Genomic DNA, 22,462 nt, shown 5'->3' with positions numbered 1-22,462 from the left:
TGTGGGAGAACCGTCACCACACGGACTGCAGCGGTTCAAGAAGGCGGCTCACCACCACCTTCTCGAGGGCAATTAGGGATGGGCAATAAATGCCGGCGTTGCCAGCGACGCCCACATCCTGTGAACGAATAAAAAAAAACATCAGTAGTGGGGAAAATACTCTAGTCTATTATAAAGGATGTGATAACAGAACACTTGGAAAACATGCTCAGGATTGGACAAAGTCAGCATGGGTTTATGAAAGGGAAATCATGCTTAACAAATCTGGAGTTTTTTGAGGCAGTAGAATAGATAGGGGAGAACCAGTGGATGTGATGTACTTGGATTTTCAGAAGGTTTTTGATAAGGTCCCACACAAGAGGTTAGTGTGCAAAATTAAAGCACATGGGATTGGGGGGAATATACTGGCATGGATTGAGAATTGGTTGACAGACAGGAAACAGAGAGTAGGAATAAACGGGTCTTTTTCCGGGTGGCAGGCAGTGACTAGTGGGGTACCACAGGGATCAGTGCGTGGGCCCCAGCTATTCACAATATATAGCAATGATTTGGATGAGGGAACTGAGTGTAACATTTCCAAGTTTGAAGACGACACAAAGCTGGGGTGGATTGTGAGCTGTGAGAAGGATGCAAAGAGGCTCCAATGTGATTTCAACAAGTTGGGTGAGTGGGCAAGAACATGGCAGATGCAGTATAACATGGATAAATGTGAGGTTATCCACTTTGGTTGTAAAAACAGAAAGGCAGATTATTATCTGAATGGTGATAGATTGGGAAAAGGGGAAGTGCAACGAGACCTGGGTGTCCTTGTACACCAGTCGCTGAAAGCGAGCATTCAGGTGCAGCAAGCAGTTAGGAAGGCAAATGGTATGTTGGCATTCATTGCAAGAGGATTTGAGTACAGGAACAGGGATGTCTTAATGCAGTTGTACAGGGCCTTGGTGAGACCACATCTGGAGTATTGTGTGCAGTTTTGGTCTCCTTATCAGAGGAAGGATGTCCATGCCATGGAGGGAGTGCAACAAAGGTTTACCAGACAGTTTCCTGGGATGGCAGGACTGACGTATGAGGAGAGATTGGGTCGACTAGGCCTATATTCACTCTAATTTAGAAGAATGAGAGGTGATCTCATCGAAACATATAAAATTCTAACAGGACTAGACAGACTAGATTCAGGGAGGATGTTCCCGATGGCTGGGGAATCCATAACCAGGGGTCACAGTCTCAGGATACGGGGTATGTCATTTAGAACCGAAATGAGGAGAAATTTCTTCACTGAGGGTGGTGAACCTGTGGAATTCTCTACCACAGAAGGCAGTGGAGGCCAAGACATTAGATGTACAAGTGAAAGGGAAAAGCGTACAGCAGCAGAAAGAAAGTGTACTTTAGGCACGACAGATAAAGTGAAAACTAGAAGGCGTAAGGCGATTAACCCAGCATCAAAGCTGAAGGTAAGGCTAGGGTGTGTGGCCCAACTAAGAGTTCTATATACAAATGCACGGAGTATAAGGAATAAATTAAATGAACTGCAGGTTCAAATTCAAATTGGAGGGTATGACATGATAGCTATTACTGAGACATGGCTGCAGGATGGTCAGGGTTGGGAACTACTTATGCCAGGTTATAAGGTCTACAGGAGAGATAGGGAAAATGGAAGAGGGGGAGGAGTAGCCTTAATGATTAGAGATGAAAGCACTTCGATGATAAAGGGGGATATAACGAGAGGTAAGCAGCCAACAGAGACCTTATGGGTTGAATTGAGAAATAAGAAAAGATCTAAGACTATAGTGGGAGTTGTATATAGGAGCCCTGGCAGCAGCTCTGAAGCGCTAGATTGTATAAATGCAGAGATTAGACAAGTGTGTAAGAAAGGCATAGTGGTCTTAATGGGGGACTTTAACCTTCACATAGATTGGGAAAAGCAGACTAGCAACTGTCAGAAAGGTAGTGAATTTCTTGAGTGTGTCCGGGATAGTTTTCTACAGCATTATGTCCTAGAGGCAACAAGGAGGCGAGCCATACTTGATTTAGTAATGAGTAATGAACCAGATTTAGTTAACAGCTTAACTGTGCGCGAACATCTATCCAATAGTGATCATAACATGATCGAGTTCAATGTAATGTTTGAAAGGGAAAAAAGTGAATCAGCTGCTAAGATTCTAGACTTGGGCAAGGCCGACTTCAATGGGATGAGACAGAGACTGTCCACAGTAAACTGGGCAAATCTGTTAATGGGTAAAACGACAGATGATCAGTGGGAAATGTTTAAAGAAACATTTAACGTGATACAGAATCGGTTTATACCCCTGAGGGGCAAGAACTCTACTTGCCAAAAAAACCAGCCATGGTCAACTAAAGAGGTGAGGGACAGTATAAGACATAAGGAAAAGGGTACAGATCCTGGCGAATGGAAAAGATACAAAGATCAACAAAGGGTCACAAAACAGATGGTAAGAGCTACAAAAAGAGAGTATGAAAAAAAAACTCGCAAGGGATATCAAAACCAATACGAAGAACTTTTATAGTCACATTAGGAAAAAGAGGGTGGTCAGGAGCAGTGTTGGCCCCTTAAAAACTGAAAGTGGGGATATTGTCGTTGACAATGGGGAAATGGTGGACATGTTGAACAATTACTTTGCGTCAGTATTTACAGTCGAAAAAGAGGATAGCATGCCGGAAATCCCAAGAAAACTTATATTGAATCGGGGACAGGGACTCGATAAAATTAACATAAGTAAAGCAACAGTAATGAAGAAAATAATAGCACTAAAGAGTGACAAATCCCCAGGACCAGATGGTTTCCATCCCAGGGTTTTAAAGGAAGTAGGTGAGCACATTGCGGATGCCCTAACTATAATCTTTCAAAGTTCTCTAGATTCAGGAACTGTCCCTCTAAATTGGAAAATTGCACATATCACTCCGCTTTTTAAGAAAGGAGAGAGAGAGAGGGAAACCGGGGAATTATAGACCAGTTAGCCTAACAAGTGTTGTGGGGAAAATGCTGGAGTCTATAATTAAGGATAGGTGACTGAACACCTCGAGAATTTTCAGTTAATCAGAGAGAGCCAGCATGGATTTGTGAAAGGTAGGTCGTGCCTGACAAACCTGATTGAATTTTTTGAAGAGGTGACTAAAGTAGTGGACAGGGGAATGTCAATGGATGTTATTTATATGGACTTCCAGAAGGCATTTGATAAGGTCCCACATAAGAGACTGTTGGCTAAGATAGAAGCCCGTGGAATCGAGGGAAAAGTACGGACTTGGTTATGAAGTTGGCTGAGCGAAAGGCGACAAAGAGTAGGGATAATGGGTAGGTACTCACATTGGCAGGATGTGACTAGTGGAGTCCCGCAGGGATCTGTCTTGGGGCCTCAATTATTCACAATATTTATTAACGACTTAGATGAAGGCATCGAAAGTCTCATATCTAAGTTTGCCGATGACACAAAAGATTGGTGGCATTGTAAGCAGTGTAGATGAAAACATAAAATTACAAAGGGATATTGATCGATTAGGTGAATGGGCAAAACTGTGGCAAATGGAATTCAATGTAGACAAATGTGAGGTCATCCACTTTGGATCAAGAAAGGATAGAACAGGGTACTTTCTAAATGGTAAAAAGTTAAAAACAGTGGATGTCCAAAGGGACTTAGGGGATTCAGGTACATAGATCATTAAAGTGTCATGAACAGGTGCAGAAAATAATCAAGAAGGCTAATGGAATGTTCGCCTTTATATCTAGAGGACTAGAGTACAAGGGGGCAGAAGTTATGCTGCAGCTATACAAAACTCTGGTTAGACCGCACCTGGAGTACTGTGAGCAGTTCTGGGCACCGCACCTTCGGAAGGACATATTGGCCTTGGAGGGAGTGCAGCGTAGGTTTACTAGAATGATACCCGGACTTCAAGGGTTAAGTTACAAGGAGAGATTACACAAATTGGGGTTGTATTCTCTAGAGTTTCGAAGGTTAAGGGGTGACCTGATCAAAGTTTATAAGATATTAAGGGGAACAGATAAGGTGGATAGAGAGAAACTATTTCCGCTGGTTGGGGATTTTAGGAGTAGGGGGCACAGTCTAAAAATTAGAGCCAGACCTTTCAGGAGTGAGATTAGAAAACATTTCTACACACAAAGGGTTGTAGAAGTTTGGAACTCTCTTCCGCAAACGGCAATTGATACTAGCTCAATTGCTAAATTTAAATCTGAGATAGATAGCTTTTTGGCATATTAAGGGATATGGGCCAAAGGCAGCTATATGGAGTTAGATCACAGATCAGCCATGATCTTATCAAATGGCGGAGCAGGCACGAGGGGCTGAATGGCCTACTCATGTTCCTATATATTCCTATATTCAAGAAGGAGATAGATATATTTCTTTAATGCTAATGGGATCAAGGGATATGGGGAAAAAGCAGGAACAGGGTACTGAGTTAGACGATCAGCCATGATCATTTTGAATGGCGGAGCAGGCCCAAAAGGCTGAATGGCCTACTCTTGCTCCTATTTTCTATGATTCTATGATGACATCCTGAGGCCAACAACAACAGACCCCAACAATGAAAGTTTGAAATATGAAATTTAAATCTGTCTGCCAAAAAGGCAAATTTAAAAACTTTATCTGTTTCCAACAGGAGCCATGCACACAGTTGATGTTGTATGCGTCAAACAAGTAACATGCTGTGCAAGCAGCTGCTATTTCTGTGATGCTTTAAGAGTCTGAGAGTTGTATTTCAGCAAAGGGCAGATTAAGATTTGTGATGTGCAGTTAGAAAATGCATATCTTAATGAAATAATTGCTGAAGGAGGAAGAAAGGAAAAAATTATGAAATTAAAGGAAATGTTTAAAAATTACAGGACGTTTAACTTAATATGATTAAGTCAGAAGAGAGTCGGAGGTAGGTGGACAAATTTGAATAAAGGAAGAAGTGCAATTTAAAAATGATTGACCCCTGTAATAGAGAATACAGAATAATTTCAAAATGTATTTAGTTTAATGTAAAACGAAGAACACCCAAGAGAAGCTTTGAAAGGGAAGTGCAGCCATTAAATGATGGTGACCAGGAAGGAGATTTTGAAGAGAAAGCCAGGTTAGTTAAATCACAGTTAAATCTCTAATTGCAAACTCTGGGTTTTTCTTGCTGAAAGGGGGAGTTTGTGATTTAAAACTAGAGAATTTTTGAAACTTTTTAGGGCTGAGAAGGTCAGCAAGGATCCTGGAGGCAGACTGAAGACAGCTGCTCATGTCCAGTGCGGGGGCAGAAAGAGAGAGAGCAGGAGAATCTGCCCCTTTAAGTCACTTATTGGATGAGTTTTATGGGTAGGATGCAGGCCATGAGATGTGACTGCTGTGGGATATTTATGTATGACAAAGCCATGTATAATAGACAGTTGGGGGGGGGGGGGAATTATCCTATGAGGAGAGATTGAGTAGAATGGGCTTATACTCTCTGTGGAGTTTAGAAGAATGAGAGGTGATCTCCTTGAAACATATAAGATTCTGAGAGGGCTTGAAGGGTAGATGCTGAGAGGCTGTTCCCCTTGGTTGGAGAGTCTAGAACTAGGGGGCATAGTCTCAGGATAAGGGGTCATCCATTTAAGACTGCGATGAGGAGGAATTTCTTCTCTGAGGGCTGTGAATCTTTGGAATTCTCTACCCCAGAGAGCTGTGGATGCTCAGTCGTTGAGTATATTCAAAAATGAGATCGATAGATTTTTGGAATTTCTGAATCAAGTGATCTGGGGATCGGGCAAGAAAGTGGATTTGAGGTCGAAGATCAGCCGTGATCTTATTGAATGGCGGAGCAGGCTTGAGTGGCTGTATGGCCTACTCCTGCACCTATTTCTTATGTTTATGTGTATATTGCCTGATGATCAACAAGCTGAAGGAAAGGGTTATTGCCGTATGAGGATACAGGAACTCATGTCAAGGAAGTAATGTGAGGGATTATCAAAGAAGAGTGGTCAGTATTAGACTCAGTAAGTGAGCCATCACAAGTCAGTCAAGTGACCAGGCCAGCCCTGGATTTCAAAAGCAAGTCATCAGGGATTAAAGGGCAGCACCAGTACAACCAGGTTCAAAATTGTCAAGAAAAACAGTTAAATGCTGAGGGAAATCAATGAAATAGGGATATTGCATGGAATAAGATAGAAAAAAGTAACAAGAAAGGTAAGATTGCTGAAAGTGTAGGAAAGCTATCTCGGTCTAAATTTTGACCTCACAAGTTGCACAAATGTAATTGGTAATTTAAGCTTTCAGTGTATAATGTAAATACAAGTTGAAACCGAATGGAACACTGTTGTATATTCATGCCTCTTGGGCGGCTTAGTACAGGGATAAAAGAAGGGGAAAGGATGCTTATGATTTACACTTTAATACAGCAGCTCAAATACAAGCATGTCACAAATATGGTTATGTTGTTTAGTAACAGCTGTTAGCTTTATATGTTCTGGTCTGTCCAGCCTTTCATCTGTCCTTGAACAATAATTTATCCCTTCACTTGTGAACATGGGGACTGGCCAAGTCTGTAAGCACTGAATGAGGGTTGGAAAATTTCACAAGTTCACTATCCCTCTGTCTATATGAGCTTTTAGTAGCAAAAATGCCAAAGGTTGAAACATCTGACTGAAGTTGAATGAAATAGTTTTAAGAATGTAGATTGCAACTGGGCAGCATATGAACTTCATCATAATGAACTTGCATCCATGGTCTCAGCTGTTGGGTCTCCAGGAGCCATTTGTTCTAGCTAGATTCCGACCCTAAACCCAAAAGGCCCAAGACTCAGTGCTTCAAATTAGCAGAAGCTTTCCTCTTTGTGTTTTAGTTTAGGATTCTTCTACTCAATTCAGATTTTTTTTTTTCTGGAGAGAGTAGAGATGGGGGTGGGGGGGCTGGGTGGAAGAGACAGGTACATGTCAATGGCTGTTTTTTCGTGTTTCTATCAGTGAGTAAGCAATATCTAATTTCTTTTTCACAGATCATGTAGCAGTGTTACAACGAGGAGATGCTTTATCAATTGCACTCGAATGTAACTATTGTTCGCTTACACTTTTGAAGAGTTGGTTTAAGTTCAACATTACCTTTTTTAAAAAAATTAGATATAACATACGTTAAAATGTAAGGGCAAATGCTTACATTAGGATGGAGGCGGGTTGGCAGCGGGGGTCGACTGGGCGCATGGGTAACGTGCCCAGTCGACCCCCCCCCTCCCCCCTGCTGCCATCCCGCCTGCGCAGCGGGCGCACTGCACACCCGCATCACAGGCTGTCAGCAGGTGGAGCCCTATTTAAAGGGGCAGTCCTCCAATGCTCCTCCTGCAACAAAGAACCAAATTGGCAGCATGGAGCAGCCCAGAGGCAAGGCTGCTCCAAGGTTCTCAGACTCCTCACTCCAGGTGCTGCTCGATGGGATCAGGAGGAGGAGGGAAATGTTTTTCCCAGCAGACGGGAGGAAGTGGCGTGCCTCTGCCACCAAGAAGGTCTGGCTTGAGCTGGCAGAGGTAGTCAACATCAGGAGTAACATGTCCCGAACCTGGGTCCAGTGCAGGAAGCGCTTTAATGACCTAACCAGGTCAGCCAAAATGAGTATAGTTACGCATTCTCGCACACTCCGTCTTCCACATCATCTCCACCACCACACAACTCCTTCTGCACTGCCACCACAATGCTCTCGCATCACTCCTCACATCCACTCAACCATCATCCTCACCTTGTCTTCACTTACTCACCACCCCAGTTCCCATTCGAACACTACCACGCAACCCAATGCTCATACAGTCTCATGGCTATGTCTCTCACACCCCCTCCCATGCATCTCCCTCATGGTCACCCTCACCCACACCAATGCATGTAGCGGGTCACTATGCAACCATCACTCAATCATGCCTCTCTGTGTTTTACCTTGATAGGAGAAGAGATGCCAGAAGGCCCCAGATGAGGGATGATGGCGAAAGGGGACATGGAAGTGGGGACGCCACTCAGAGTGCTTCCACGTCTCGCCCGTTGCCCCCCCCTCAACCAGTACCCGCAATGCTGCCTCCTCTCCAGGTGGTCGAGTCTGCCCCTGCACAGGTGCAGGTGGAGCAGTCTTTGCAGGGGTCCACACGGGCACTGAAACCCAGAGGGAATGCGCGCAAAGCATCTAATCGGTCAGGGCATGAACAAGAGCAACCTGCCACTACCTCTGCTGCAGCCACAGGGGAAGCACCACGTAGGAGTAGTAGGAAGCATAAGCCAAAGGTTTTGTGAGCACAAAGGGGATGCACAAGGGTGTTTGACGGTTTGTCATGTTGTTTATTTATATTTGTTTTCTTTCACATTCACAATAAATCTTCTTATTATCACCACTACTGCCACGTCTTGCCAATTCTTGACTGGCTTGTGCAATAAGTCCCTTTCATGAGGTTCACCATGAACACGCACACTTGATGCCACTCATTGGGTCATTCTACAGTGGGTGTAGGTGTATTTGCACCACTGTTTTGTGCGAGGGCGGGGGAGGGGACTGCTGCCGCTCTTCTGTCCAGGTGATGAGGACTGGACTGCTCACACTGTCTGATGTTAGGAGAACCGTTCACATATCAGTGACTCCCTGGCCTCATGAGCAGCCAGGTGAGCCGCTGTTCTGCCCATGGGTTGCTCAGCCTCCTCCTCCTCCTCCTCAATATGGGTGGCAGATGTGGATGGGGCCTCCTCCAGCAACACCCCTCTCTGATGAACGATCAAGGCACCTGAAGCGCATCTTGAGCAGCCCTATAGCATGCTCAATTGTAGACCTGGTAGCGATGTGGCTGTCGTTATATTGACGCTGTGGCTCGGTGGTAGGGTTCCTCAGAGGTGTCATAAGCCACGTGTGCAGGGGGTATCCATTGTCCCCGCGGAGCCAGCCCTTGCGGGTGTTTGATGCACAGAAGAGGGGCGGACGTTGGACCCCCTGAGGATGACGGAATCGTGGCAGCTGTCGGGGTATCTGGTGCACACGTGAAGGAATCTCTTGCGGTGGTCACAGATGAGCTGAGTGTTGATGAACAGTCCTGGCTCGTGTGGAGGTGCTCGTATTGCTATATGGGTGCAATCAATTACACCCTGCACCCGTGGGAAGCCAGTCACAGCGTGGAATCCCACTGCCCTCTCCGTGGAGAAGTTGATAAAGTGCGAGGCCCTGCAGAACAAGCCGTTGGTGACCTGCCTTATGCACTTGTGTGCAGATGACTGAGAGACCCCGGCGATGTCCCCAGTGGCACCCTGGAAGGATCTGGGGGTGAAGAAGTTGAGGGCAGTGGTGACTTTGATAGCGACAGGTAAGAAGATGCTGCTCGGTCTATCCGGGAGCAGCTCATCATTAAGGAGGCTGCAGATGTCCGCGACTACCTGGCAGCTGACTCTGAGCCTCCATGTGCACTGCTCCTCAGAGAGGTCCAGGAAGCTGAGCCTCGGTCTGTAGACCCTGTGGCGAGAGTAGTGCCTTCTGCGATGCATCTCTCTCTGCGGTTGCCCTCCCTCCTGCTGTGCAGGTGGATGTGTCACAGCACTGTGTTGTGGAGCTCCACATGTCTGAGGTGGACGGCGAGGCTGGTGATGCTGTTTGTCCTCTGATGAGGTCACGACTGCAGCTATGGCGGCCCCCATCCGGAGGATGTACGTTTGAGAGGGTCCGCAAGGTAAGTAAATGTGTCTGCACACCGGGGTTGAGGTTCCAAGTTGGTGAGTTTTTGTGTTAGGAGGAGGATGGTGGAGGCCAAACTTTGTCCAAAGTGACAGAGTGGCCTCCTGCAATGAGTGAGGGTTTCATTGCAGGAGGCCATTCCCCCCCACCCCCCCCCCCCCCCCCCCCCAACCCAAAACTGTCAAATGGACCTTTGCAGCTCCCACAGGCTGGTGGCTGCAACACGTCTGTTTCAACTGGGAGTGCTCCCCCCCAGCACAGGAAACACGCTCAGTTGAGATGAAAATTCCACCCGTCCTAAAATATCCTCCCAATCAGGTCTGCAAACGACCTGAACTATCAAATTAATTGCTTTAAGTGGGATCCCACCGGCTTTAGTTGCCGGTGGGAGTCCCGCATGCCGGGGCTGCGCGCGCATCATTGGGGCACCCGGAAGTGGGCGGGTTGGAGCCGGACTCCGAACCTGCCCTGGGAATCCCAAATTTTAGCAGCCGCCCCCCCCCCCCCCCCCCCCCCATCACTAACGCACCCGCTCGAAAATTGTCCCCTTTATGTCAGTCTCCTAGTTTATGCATTCAGGTTTGAGACTAATAATCCCAAACTACAGCAGATGGAGCAAAATTTCTAATCCAGGGCACTGGTTCAATGGGACATTTGCTTTATTATGATTTGAAATTGTTAATGGTCCAAGAAAGATTAGGGATGTAATTTTACTTGGACTGATCAAATTAATTTCTAGCTTAGAAATATGATAAAGTCCACCCGGTCAGTGTCATATGCTACACATTTTTTTAAGATTCTTTTCTAATCCTATTATGGATTGAATCCCAGCTGTCCCTTTGTTCTACCGCTGGCAGCCACGTGGCATTGGAAAATCTAAGCAACAGCTGAGATCCAACTCGAGTAGTCCAATAACAAACATAGTATAACCACTGCAATTGATTTTTTGGCAGGGAAGGCAAGGCCTATCTTTTTTGATACCCTTGAGTTGAGTCCCAATTTAATCACCTTTCTGGAGTTTTGGCGTTCTTTTATGTGTTCACTCTACCTTTTTCAAATGTCACCAAACTTCCTGTTGAGCTTTTGTATCTCACTGACACCAGCATATCACTGCTTGTGATCAGCTTGCTGAGTCAAACCGTCCTTCTTTCTCCTCCCAAAGTTGTAACTTAAATCCATGCTTGTCCAGATTTTGGTGAACAAATCTTAGCATATAGTTAGCAATATCACATTTCACAAAATAGACATACTGGAATCTATATTCTGACATCCAATGTGATTCCTATATTTAAAAGGGGAGATACAAGTCTAGGGAACTATAGACCAGTTAACTTAACGTCGGTGGTAAGAAAGATAATGGAATCCTTACTCAAAGATGTAATAGAGAAACATCTAGAAACTGAAAATATAATAAAGAATAGTCAGCACGGATTTCAAAAGGGAAGGTCATGCTTGACTGACCTTATTGAATTCTTTGAAGAAATAACAAAGGATAGAGAAGGGTAATGCAGTGGATGTAATATATTTGGATTTTCAAAAGGCCTTCGATAAGGTTAGTAGACTTGTGATTACAGTCAGAGAATGTGGAACCAGGGGACAAGTAGCAGAATGGATAGCAAGCTGGCTGCACAACAGAAAATAGAGAGTAGGGGTTAAAGGTATTTACTCATACTAGTGGAAGGTTGGAAGTGGTGTTCCACGTGGGTAGGAAGAATATGGAGGCCACATACTCCTTGGAAAATAGGAGTCCAAATGAGGTAGAGGAGCAAAGGGACCTGGGTGTATAGATACACTAATCACTAAAAGTAGCTATGCAGGTTAATAAGGTTATTTTTTTTTAAAAAGAGCAAAGCACTGGGGTTCATTTCTAGAGGGACAGAACTGAAATGCAGGCAAGTTATGTTAAACTTGTATAGAACCTTGGTTAGACCACACTTGGAGTACTGTGCACAGTTCTGGTCTCCATATTATAAAAAGGATATAGAGGCGCTGGAGAAAGTAAAACTTTTTTGCACTAAGATGCTACCTGAACTGAGGAGTAATACCTATAAGGAAAGATTGAATAAGCTCGGGCTCTCTTTAGAAAAGAGAAGACTGAGGGGTGATCTGATAGAAGTCTTTAAGATTATGAAAGGGTTTGATAGAGTAGACGTAGAGATGTTGTTTCCACTTGCAGGGGAGACCAGAACTAGGGGATATGAATGTAGGATAGTCACTAATAAATCCAATAGTGAGTTCAGGCGAAACCTCTTTACCCAGATAGTGGTTAGAATGTGGAATTCTCTACCAAAAATAGTAGAGACAACTGACATAGATGCATTTAAGGGGAACATAGGAACAGGGGTAGGCCATTTAGCCCCTCATGTCTGCTCCACCATTTGATAAGATCATGGCTGATCTGTGATCTAACTCCATATACCTGCCTTTGGCCCATTTCCCTTAATACCTTTGGTTGCCAAAAATCTATCTATCTCAGATTTAAATTTAGCAATTGAGCGAGTATCAATTGCCGTTTGCGGAAGAGAGTTCCAAACTTCTACCACCCTTTGTGTGCAGAAATGTTTTCTAATCTCGCTCCTGAAAGGTCTGGCTCTAATTTTAGACTCTGCCCCCTACTCCTAGAATCCCCAACCAGCGGAATTAGTTTCTCTCTATCCACCCTATCCGTTCCCCTTAATATCTTATAAACTTCAATCAGATCACCCCTTAACCTTCGAAACTCCAGAGAATACAACCCCAATTTGTGTAATCTCCCCTCGTAACTTAACCCTTGAAGTCCGGGTATCATTCTAGTAAACCTACGCTGCAGTCCCTCCAAAGCCAATATGTCCTTCCGAAGGTGCGTTGCCCAGAACTGCTCACAGTACTCCAGGTGCGGTCTAACCAGGGTTTTGTATAGCTGCAGCATAACTTCTGCCCCCCTTGTACTCCAGTCCTCTAGATATAAAGGCCAGCATTCCATTAGCCTTCTTGATTATTTTCTGCACCTGTTCATGACACTTCAATGATCTATGTACCTGAACCCCTAAGTCCCTTTGGACATCCACTGTTTTTAACTTTTTACCATTTAGAAGCTAGATAAACACATGAGGGAGAAAGGAATAGAATGATCTGTTGATGGGATTAGATGAAAAAGGATGGGAGGTGGCTTGTGTGGAGCATAAACACCGGCATGGACCTGTGGGGCTGAATGGCCTGTTTCTGTGCAGTACATTCTATGTACTTTTTTTTTGCTTGAGCCATGGTCCATGGAATGTTATTTTTCTGCTTCCCATACTTGTGCATGATATATTCCAGTAAGTAGGAGCACAATAGCCAGAGTTCTTAGTTTAACCCCTGGGTCTTCCACATTTACTTAGCTATTGAGCAATTGTATAAACTGCAGTTCATAGAGGACCCAAGGTTTGCTTGTGGGAATGACTGGTGATGCTGAATCCAAGCAGAATATCTAGTATAAAAACCCCAAAACTTAACAATAGTAACCATATAAGAACATTAACCCATAGACTGCAGGAAAGTTCTTTAAAACTCTTACCTTCCTGGGCCCACCGGTTTTTGTTTTCAGTTCATGCACTGTGATACTGAAGGTTATATGGACGATATGTGACCATATACAAACAAAACTGTTATTGGTGATGCACAAGTGATTTAAATACATGATTTTTTTTTCTTGTCCAAGGGTTCAAACACACGGGCCAGTTGTTCAAATGATGTGTCTTTCATTCTTTGGATCACGCATTGGTACCACTATTTGCTATAAAGGCTTCTTGAGTGTGATTAATAACCACCTGTTTTAAACTGATAAGAAAAGATAATTTCACAACCTGCCCTGAATTGCATCCTTGAGACTGGCTTAGTTATAATTTGTTGGATATTAATTTTCATTTGTATATAGCAATGATTGGCATCAAGTTATGATCAGAAGATAGAAGAGATTCAGCTTCTGAGAACATAACTGGTGTGTCAGAATACAGTGAGAGAAACCTAGTCTAAATTTAAAATAGCTAGCAAGTCCTTTCTCCTTTTACAGAGAGTACGAGTAGGGTTAGTATCAGTTTTTTTTTAAATATCAAGGGAAACAGTTTATATTGCACCCACAGAACAGGATATTCCTGTCATACATGGAAAGAAATGACATGAAAAACTATGAGCTGCCCAAAGTTGGCTACAATATTGGTGACGGTGTGTAAACTGATGGTCCACTCGGTTTGTATATAAATTCAGCATCTGAATTCCTGCTGGCTCAGAAAACTGCCCAGTTCACAAGATTGATTATTTTTTTGGATTCAGCAGGCAGGATAAAAAAAAATCCCTCCCCCCAACCCTGCTTGCTCCTCTTTTCTGTAATAAAAGTCAATATGTGTAAGCACTTTGGCAATATTTTTTTTTAAAAAGTGATGTGTGAGCTCGTTATAGGAGGAAAGAAGTGATGGAATTGTTTCTCAACATCTGGGATTCAAAAGTCAGGGCTTGTTCATCCATCAATTCTGAGTTATGTTGTGTTGCAGACTAAAGTCTGAAGTTGATCAAGGTTTACATTTGTGTATCTCCTCTCTTTGTTTTCTCCCTCCTGCCTAACTTGTTCAAATTTTACAAACTATGTTGAGCAATGTTATTGCCTGCTTACAAAACCAAGAGCTCCATTTTCCTTTTTTAAATCCCATTATTTACTTGTTATGCCACTTTTTAACGACCGTATTTGTATGAGTCCCTCCGCTCCTCTACTCCATTTAAATTCTTACCACCTAACTTGGATTTTTTGCACTATTCTTACTTCCTAGATATATTACTTCACATTTTCTACATTGAACTGCAGTTGCCACCTATCTGCCCACCCTGCAGTCTTTCAAAATCATCTTCACCATTTGACACATTCCCCAGATTTGGTGTCATTAGGAAATTTTAATATTCCCTTAATTCCTAAATCCAGATAATTTATGTATAGTAAATAAGTGCACCCCTAACCTGACCCCTTTGGAACTCCACTCACCACATCTTTCCATTCAGAGAACCTTCTTTTTACCCTTAACTGTTGCTGTTAACCCTTCAACCCTCAATCTATGTGGCTACATTCCTGTTAATTCCATGTGCCAGTTTCTTTGCCATAAGTCTCTTACATAAGAACATAAGAAATAGGAGCAGGAGTCGGCCAATCGGCCCCTCGAGCCTGCTCCGCCATTCAATAAGATCATGGCTGATCTGATCCTAATCTCAAATCTAAATTCATGTCCAATTTCCTGCCCGCTCCCCGTAACCCCTAATTCCCTTTACTTCTAGGAAACTGTCCATTTCTGTTTTAAATTTATTTAATGATCTTATCAAATGCTTTTTGAAAATCCATATAAACCAAATCCATTGCATTTCCTTTATCCTTTTTATTTCTACAAATAGTTTCATAAGGTTGGTTAAGCATCACCTGCCTTTCAGAAATCCCTGTTGAATGGCCCTGATTAACTCATGTTTCTCCAAGTGCTTGGTAATTTCATCCTATATTATAAATTCTCGTCCTTTATCAGCAACTGAAGTAAGTCTAACTGGCCTGTAATTACTGTGGGGAGTGGGGACATGTAGCGATGTTTTGTGCTGGCTCCCTGAGCCTGCCATTTTTAAAAAAAAAGTTTTCAGCATATGTACTATCCTGATGAAACAATATTGCAGAAATAGAGCTACTTGGATATCGGGAATAATTTTATTATTGTAATAAGCCAATAACAGTTAAAATAATTTTTCTAAGTGTATATTTTAACACATCCTGTCTTCGCTTTCCCCTTGTTTTCTTTCTCTCCCTGTTGATAGAACTCTACTTTTACTTTCTTTCTAAGTTATATGTTCTAACTATTCTGTACCTTTTTAATCTTCAAAAGTTTTTTGTTTTTATTTATCCTGGTTTCCTCTAGTATCATCCATTTTGGAGATGAATCCCCACTGAACAAAGTTGGTGTCAACATTACTGTACTTCAGTCAATTGAAGATTGATGCAGTTGCATCACATAGATGCACTACTGCTGGATGAATTATCTTGTTTGTGGTGCTGACAACTGTTTGTGGTGCTGACAACTGATTGCACACAGATGATTTCATTTCCAGCATCACGAGTTAACATTTTTGTTTCAATTTCATCTTGTGTACTTTTCATTCGAACTACAGAGTATGCAAGGAGCTGGCTGTAGCATGCAATTTCATTCAGACTGATGGCTACAAAGTGACTTCCTCATTGAAAGAGCACATTTTAACTACAATGTGAAGTTGTTCAGCTTTCTTTCCCAATGGATTCAACTAGCTGCCCTGCTGATTCTGGTGAACTTCTGTTTTTGTTTTTTTGAAAGAGATGACCGTCCTCAAACCCCAATTACCCAACTGCTCACTTATTTTTCCTTTGATGTTTAATGCTGTGTGTTGCATTAAGAATATTCTGCTCCACATTTTCCCTTTGGTCTTATTTCATGACCCTGTGGGTACCCTAAAGCTAACACAGACAATTGTGCATTCAATCTTCATTTAATAAGCCGTTCATATTTTATGTACAGTGATTTTCTGTTATCTTGATTATCCTTGCGCCTTTTTAAAATAAGGGCATCAACTCCCTGTATTTCCTCCTTTTTCTCCCTTTGCAACTTCCTCTGACCATACACCTTGTGGCCATCGTGAGAAAGCTTCCAGGCCATGCTTAATGCCACTCCTATCTTGCTGCTTGGGATGCACACTCTTTTTGATTGAGATTTTTCTGGGAGATATCTGGCCTCCACTTGGTGCCTTCCCCATCAGGGTGTCTGAGATTGAGACCTCAGCGGAGTTGAAAGGAACGAAAATGCCAGACATTGATGCTGCAATGTGCTGTGCTTCATATAAATCTAATCTTGCGATTAGGTTGTGATGAAGATTCAAAAAAGATGTCTTATTTTTTTCCATCTACCCTTTCAGTTTAAAGCACTATGATTTTGGTTTATGTGGTGGATTTTTTTTTAAGTCACGTAGATTTTGAGTTGCCGGGAGATAAGAATTGCTGTAAATGTGCAGTCTCTTTATTCTTGCTATATTTGTGTGTCTGTTTGTGTCATTTTTCTGTTTATTTCACATCCTACAGTTTTGTCACTGAGATTTTGAGAACACATGAAAATGTCGGAATAGTTTACGTAATACTGATGTCGTTACCTGGTCATCAACTGTTTAATATGCATTCAAATTGACTTTTGAATAAAATTCAAATGGTGACAGTGAAAGGTGCTGCTACATCAGCTTTGACTATTTCTACCATGCACCTCTGTGCTGATTTACTTATGATGTGGAGATGCCGGTGATGGACTGGGGTGGACAAATGTAAGGAATCTTACAACACCAGGTTATAGTCCAACAAATTTATTTTAAAATCACAAGCTTTCGGAGATTATCTCCTTCGTCAGATGAATGAATGAAAAGGTTCTCAAATCGCATATCTTATACTATGTTGGGACAGCATCACACCAATCAAAAGGTGTCGTTGTTATTCAAACAGGCCAGTCACGGAGAACAGCACGTCCCAGTACACTAGATATACATTGTGTCTATTACACAGGCAGGCAGAAAGAAACTCAAAATGGCAGAGAGAGAGAGAGAGAGAGAGAGAGAGAATTTTAAAAAACATCTAATTTTTTTCCCCCCTTTTTGCTGGTGGGGTTACGTGTAGCGTGACATGAGCCCAAGATCCCGGTTGAGGCCGTCCTCATGGGTGCAGAACTTGGCTATCAACTTCTGCTCGACGATTTTGCGTTGTCGTGTGTCTCGAAGGCCGCCTTGGAGAACGCTTACCCGAAGATCGGTGGCTGAATGTCCTTGACTGCTAAAGTGTTCCCCGACTGGGAGGGAACCCTCCTGTCTGGCGATTGTTGCGCGGTGTCCGTTCATCCGTTGTCGCAGCGTCTGCATGGTCTCGCCAATGTACCATGCTCCGGGGCATCCTTTCCTGCAACGTATGAGGTAAACAACGTTGGCCGAGTCACAGGAGTATGAACCATGTACCTGGTGGGTGATTTACTTAGTTCACTGGCAAAAGTGTCATCTGAAACACACATTATGAAAATGAGCTTTTTTTTAAAACTGAGGAATTAATTCATTGCTTCATTATATTGACATTTGTTGCAGCTTTCAGTTGAGCTCTGTCTTGCTGCTGTGAAATATCTACCTACCTTTCACAAGCATGTGGTGAAAGCTTGAAGTGTGTTCAATTTAAGCATTTTTGAGTGTGTTGTGATGAGCTAAAATGTCAGAAGGAAGGGAGAAAATGGTAGTGATCAAAATTGATTGCTTTTGTGTAACAGAATGAAACTTTTCTCTTCCTGCTTCTTGTAGAAAGAAAAAAACTTACATTTATCTTATTCTATGATTGTACATAGTGACTTATCACATCCTCAGGATGTCCTAAAGCGCTTCACAGCCAGCTAATTACTTTTGAAGTGTAGTCACTTTTTATATAGTCAAACACCGGAGCCGATTTGTGTGTGGCTAGGTCGTACAAACACCAGATGAGATGAGCGTCCACCCAGTTGATCAATTTTTGATGGTGTTGGTTAAGGGGGCAAGAGTAAAGAGCTGACCCAGTTCCATTGGGCTGAATGGCTTCTGGAAGAATGTTGGCCAGGATGCCAGAAGAACTCCCTGCTCTTCTTTGAATAATAGCCAGGAATCCACCTGAGCTGATCCTGCCCTTGTCCATCATCTACACGCCAGCACTTACCACTGATTAAATGAGCACTTTTCCCCTCCCTAGGACAACTGTAGCACCCACCTGAGCTGATTTGGTTTAACATCTCATCCAAAGCAGCACTCGCTCAGTATTGCACTGCAATGCCTATTTTGATTATGCGCTCCAATCCTAGAGTGGGACTTGGAGATGTGAGTGCTAGCAAGTGAGCCAAGCTCACACTTGCCATTCCTTGCATCCAAACAAGATCAGTATTAAACACATTGAGCTGGGGACTTCCCCAGTGTTAAATGCACTGCGAGATATGGTCCTTGAGTAATATAGACCGAGAGTCATGGGTTCAATCCCTCGTCTATTCTGAGCTGGTTGGCCTCTGCTGCAGTGTGGATGCTATAGTTGTTCGAGGAAGGGGAAAAGTGATAATTTAATCAGTGGGAAGTGCTGGCATGTAGACATTGGATGAGGACAGAATCAGCTATGATGTTCTCCATGGCTGAATAGCCTGCCAATACTTGCTGTGCAGGTTCACTTGAAAAATAACCACTTTCATCATTATTGAAGGGCTGCCTGTTTCATGGAACAATGCCTTGGCATAAGCCATTGACTTCAGGAGAAGAGGAAATGTATTTGAGGGTCTGAATTTTTAGGGTTATTGAAAGGATGCAGGTACTTTTCGGTGAGGCGTTTTCCTGTGCGGGAGACTGTGCCTTTTTTTTTTGTCTTTTTAACTGATTAGCTGCAGTGTTCGAAGTTGAAGACAAAACATGTTAGCGTTTTACAAGTTTTGCAGATCTGTAACAGTCAGTGTGACCTTTTCTTTCTTGCTCTGCAGTCTATTTCAGTTGCTGAGTCATATAAAATTGGGGGAGGAATGAAGTACTCGCCTTCTGACAGTACCCCTTTTTTGGGGGAAGGATTTAAGGAGAGACTGTGGCCTGGAATTTTACATGGAGCTGGAAAGAGAGCGGGGGGAGGTTTATTGGACGCGAAACCTGGAAGTAAAGTTGGTGGGACGGAATCTGCGATTAATTAAAGGATAAAAATTCTGCTTCCGGATTCCATGCCCGGCAACCAGCCAGATTGACAGGCTGACTGCCTCTGGGGTGGAAAAGCGGCCAGGGAGATCAGTCCTCGGGTTTTGTATCTGGGAGTTTGGGGAGAGAGTGAGATCTTTGGGGATTGGCTCGTTTTTGGGGGGGGGGGGGGGGGTGCGTCGGGGAGAGATCGGGATCTTTGGGCATTGGATGTGGCGGGGGGGGGACGATCGCGGAGGGGCTGGGGGTGAGAAGTCGGCCATCGGTGATGGGGTGGGGGGGGGGGGGTGGTTGGCCGGCTGATCGTGGGGGTCCGATCGCGGCAGGTAAGCTAGTTGGGCCTGGAGGAAATACTCCTTCCCCTCCTAGCCCACAAAGTGCAGTAAAGGCACTTACCTCATGATCCAGCCCTTCTTGCCACCTTTTCACTGGTAAGATTCACAAGCCCCGGGAAACTCGCGCTGGAGGCGTTAAATTTAAAGCGAAGTCAAATTCAATTTAAAAAGACCTACTTAACGTCTCACAAGGACATTAATTGATGCTATAAATACCAGCCTGGCTGAATTAAGTAAGGTCCCGACTGCGGCGAGTACATTACTCACACTCACCCATATGCACCTGGGTTAAACCCGGAAGTGGGCATATTGGAGCCGGCTTTGACTCTGCCCAATAACATGCCCTATTTAATACCCAATGTTAGAAGTGTTCCTCTCTCCGCCCCCACTTTTCAGTATTACAGCACTTTCATCCTCCACACCAGCCATCCTTGTGTTTTGCAATTAATTTATTAATTTGTGGCCAACTGTGCTGTGTAACTACTTGGAACTTAAGTGAAATGAGTTTGAGCCATTTTCACCCAGGATCTGTACAGTCAGAGACAAAAGTCCACTCCAGTCTAGGTTCAATCCAAATCCCAAAAGGTGAAGGTATAATATTGGACCAGGAATTCCTGGGAAGCCACATCATTAGAATGACGCTTTAACGTCGCATACTATTATTAATTAGAAAAACATCCAGCAATATGTCCAATTAACATCGTTCACTGCAAAGTCCGCCATTGCAGCAATTTCTGGCCCATCGTGTTCCAAAAATCAAATATTTTAACTACCCACCCATTCTTGGGGGTTAAAATTTCCCCCCCCCCCCCCCCCTCACCCCGTGTGGTTGAGGGATATAATGGGCCAGAAATTGCTGCAATGGCAGACTTTGCAGTGAACGATGTTAATTGGACATATTGCTGGATGTTTTTCTAATTAATAATGGTGTGTGATGTTAAAGTGTCATTCTAATGATGTGGCTTCCCAGGAATTCCTGGTCCAATATTATACCTTCACCTTTTGGGATTTGGATTGAACCTAGACTGGAGTGGACTTTTGTCTCTGACTGTACAGATCCTGGGTGAAAATGGCTCAAACTCATTTCACTTAAGTTCCAAGTAGTTACACAGCACAGTCGGCCACAAATTAATAAATCAATTGCAAAACACAAGGATGGCTGGTGTGGAGGATGAAAGTGCTGTAATACTGAAAAGTGGGGGCATAGAGAGGAACACTTCTGACATTGGGTATTAAGTAGGGCATGTTATTGGGCAGAGTCTGGCCTGTGCTATAACGGACTTGGGAGTTTGACGGTGGCTGATTGATTAAAAGTAGTGAAACGTTCTATTCCGCAGCTGTGACTTCCCTTGTTTTGAGTACACAAAAAAAAAAGTGCTCCTGTAGTTGTCACTTGGTCTTGAAATTGCTACTGTTAAAAACAAAACTCTATTAGCTGGTAAACTGCCACGTCAGTATTTTGAACAATGTTCTGAAAATCCCTTGTGATGGTGAGACAACAGAAAATATGCACGCAAGTATCTTTCGTGTCATTAACCTATTGCAGAGAATAACAGATGGCTGGGATTGTGTTCCAAGTCTCAAAACACTCCAGGTTCCTAATTGACATCCTGTATCATTCAATTTAAGCCTCTGTATATTTTTTATAAAGATCCATAGCACACGCATGTGTTGCAGCTTGGGCGACACAATATGCACAATCTTCTCTTTAAATGTTTTTTTTATTATGCTGTTTTGTATTCTCCACTGCAACTGTCATTTTTCCCCAGCCACTAATGTGGCAGTTGATATTGCAGTGTGGCTTTCCAGCATGTAATGGGGCAAGGGAGGAAAATACAAAATTGTGACAGCTATAATTATTGATGGTTGGAGTGCTGTATTTATTTATTTTTTAAATTTAAACCTTCATTTGCTACATGTGTAGTTATACTTTGTATGTTGATGAGCAGGATTGCAGTTTTTGATTTTTACTGCACATGTGATTGAGAGGGAAGACATTTTGGCTGCATGAAGCAGTACAAGTGCAGATTGCGTCACGTTGAAAGCTATAAGTTTAAATCAGGTTTAGTGTTGATGAGCTTAAAGCTCTAAATTACAATAGAGGATGCTCTTTTTTAATTGGCGGTACTTGGATGGTATGAAGCTGGCTAATACTTTATCTTCCTAACCAGCTCAGGTTTAACCAGTACCATAAGATGCCCGATAGCAAAAACTATATATCTAAAGCCTTTTCTCTTGTGGTATCCCACAATGTTAGCATTCCACAAATAGAAAATAGTTCCACAGAATTTTTATTTTAAAACAAGAAAGAAACTTCATTTTTCCACTCTTAAACCATAAAGGACATTTAATAGAATACTGTGCCTGTAGCAAAGCATCACTGGGTTATTTCATTCTTGAAGACCTAAGTCATGAGCAACAAAATCGCTGCTAAATTTTGAAGTCTGAAAGAGTAAAAACTGAATCATAAGACTTTCTATGCAGTATCCTGTGTTACATTTTTCTTAATTCTTCCCAGGTGTAACAACCGTAACCAATTAAAAGAGGGAGTATTTATAATCTCGTTAACTTAAAATATGTCATTCCGTATTACTAGCATTTGTGTGGTCTGGATACTGGCATAATGGGAAAAGATGGTTATTCCCAGTCCTGTATAGTTAATAATAGACCATAAGACATAGGAGCAGGAGCAGGAGTAGGCCATTCGGCCCCTTGAGCCTGCTCCGCCATTTAATGAGATCATGGCTGATCTGA

The 22,462-nt window shown here is 43.1% G+C and overlaps 1 protein-coding gene across 1 annotated transcript in view; it reads left to right on the top strand.

The window, feature by feature from the left end:
• pip4k2aa (phosphatidylinositol-5-phosphate 4-kinase, type II, alpha a) overlaps positions 1 to 22,462 on the top strand; it is a 212,876-nt gene that overhangs the window by 31,978 nt on the left and 158,436 nt on the right. The window lies entirely within an intron of this gene.

The sequence above is a fragment of the Heptranchias perlo genome, chromosome 2 (assembly GCF_035084215.1).
Source record: "Heptranchias perlo isolate sHepPer1 chromosome 2, sHepPer1.hap1, whole genome shotgun sequence".
Classification (NCBI taxonomy): domain Eukaryota; kingdom Metazoa; phylum Chordata; class Chondrichthyes; order Hexanchiformes; family Hexanchidae; genus Heptranchias; species Heptranchias perlo.
Note: the sequence above shows the minus strand (reverse complement) of the source record. Positions and strands in the feature narration are given on the sequence as shown.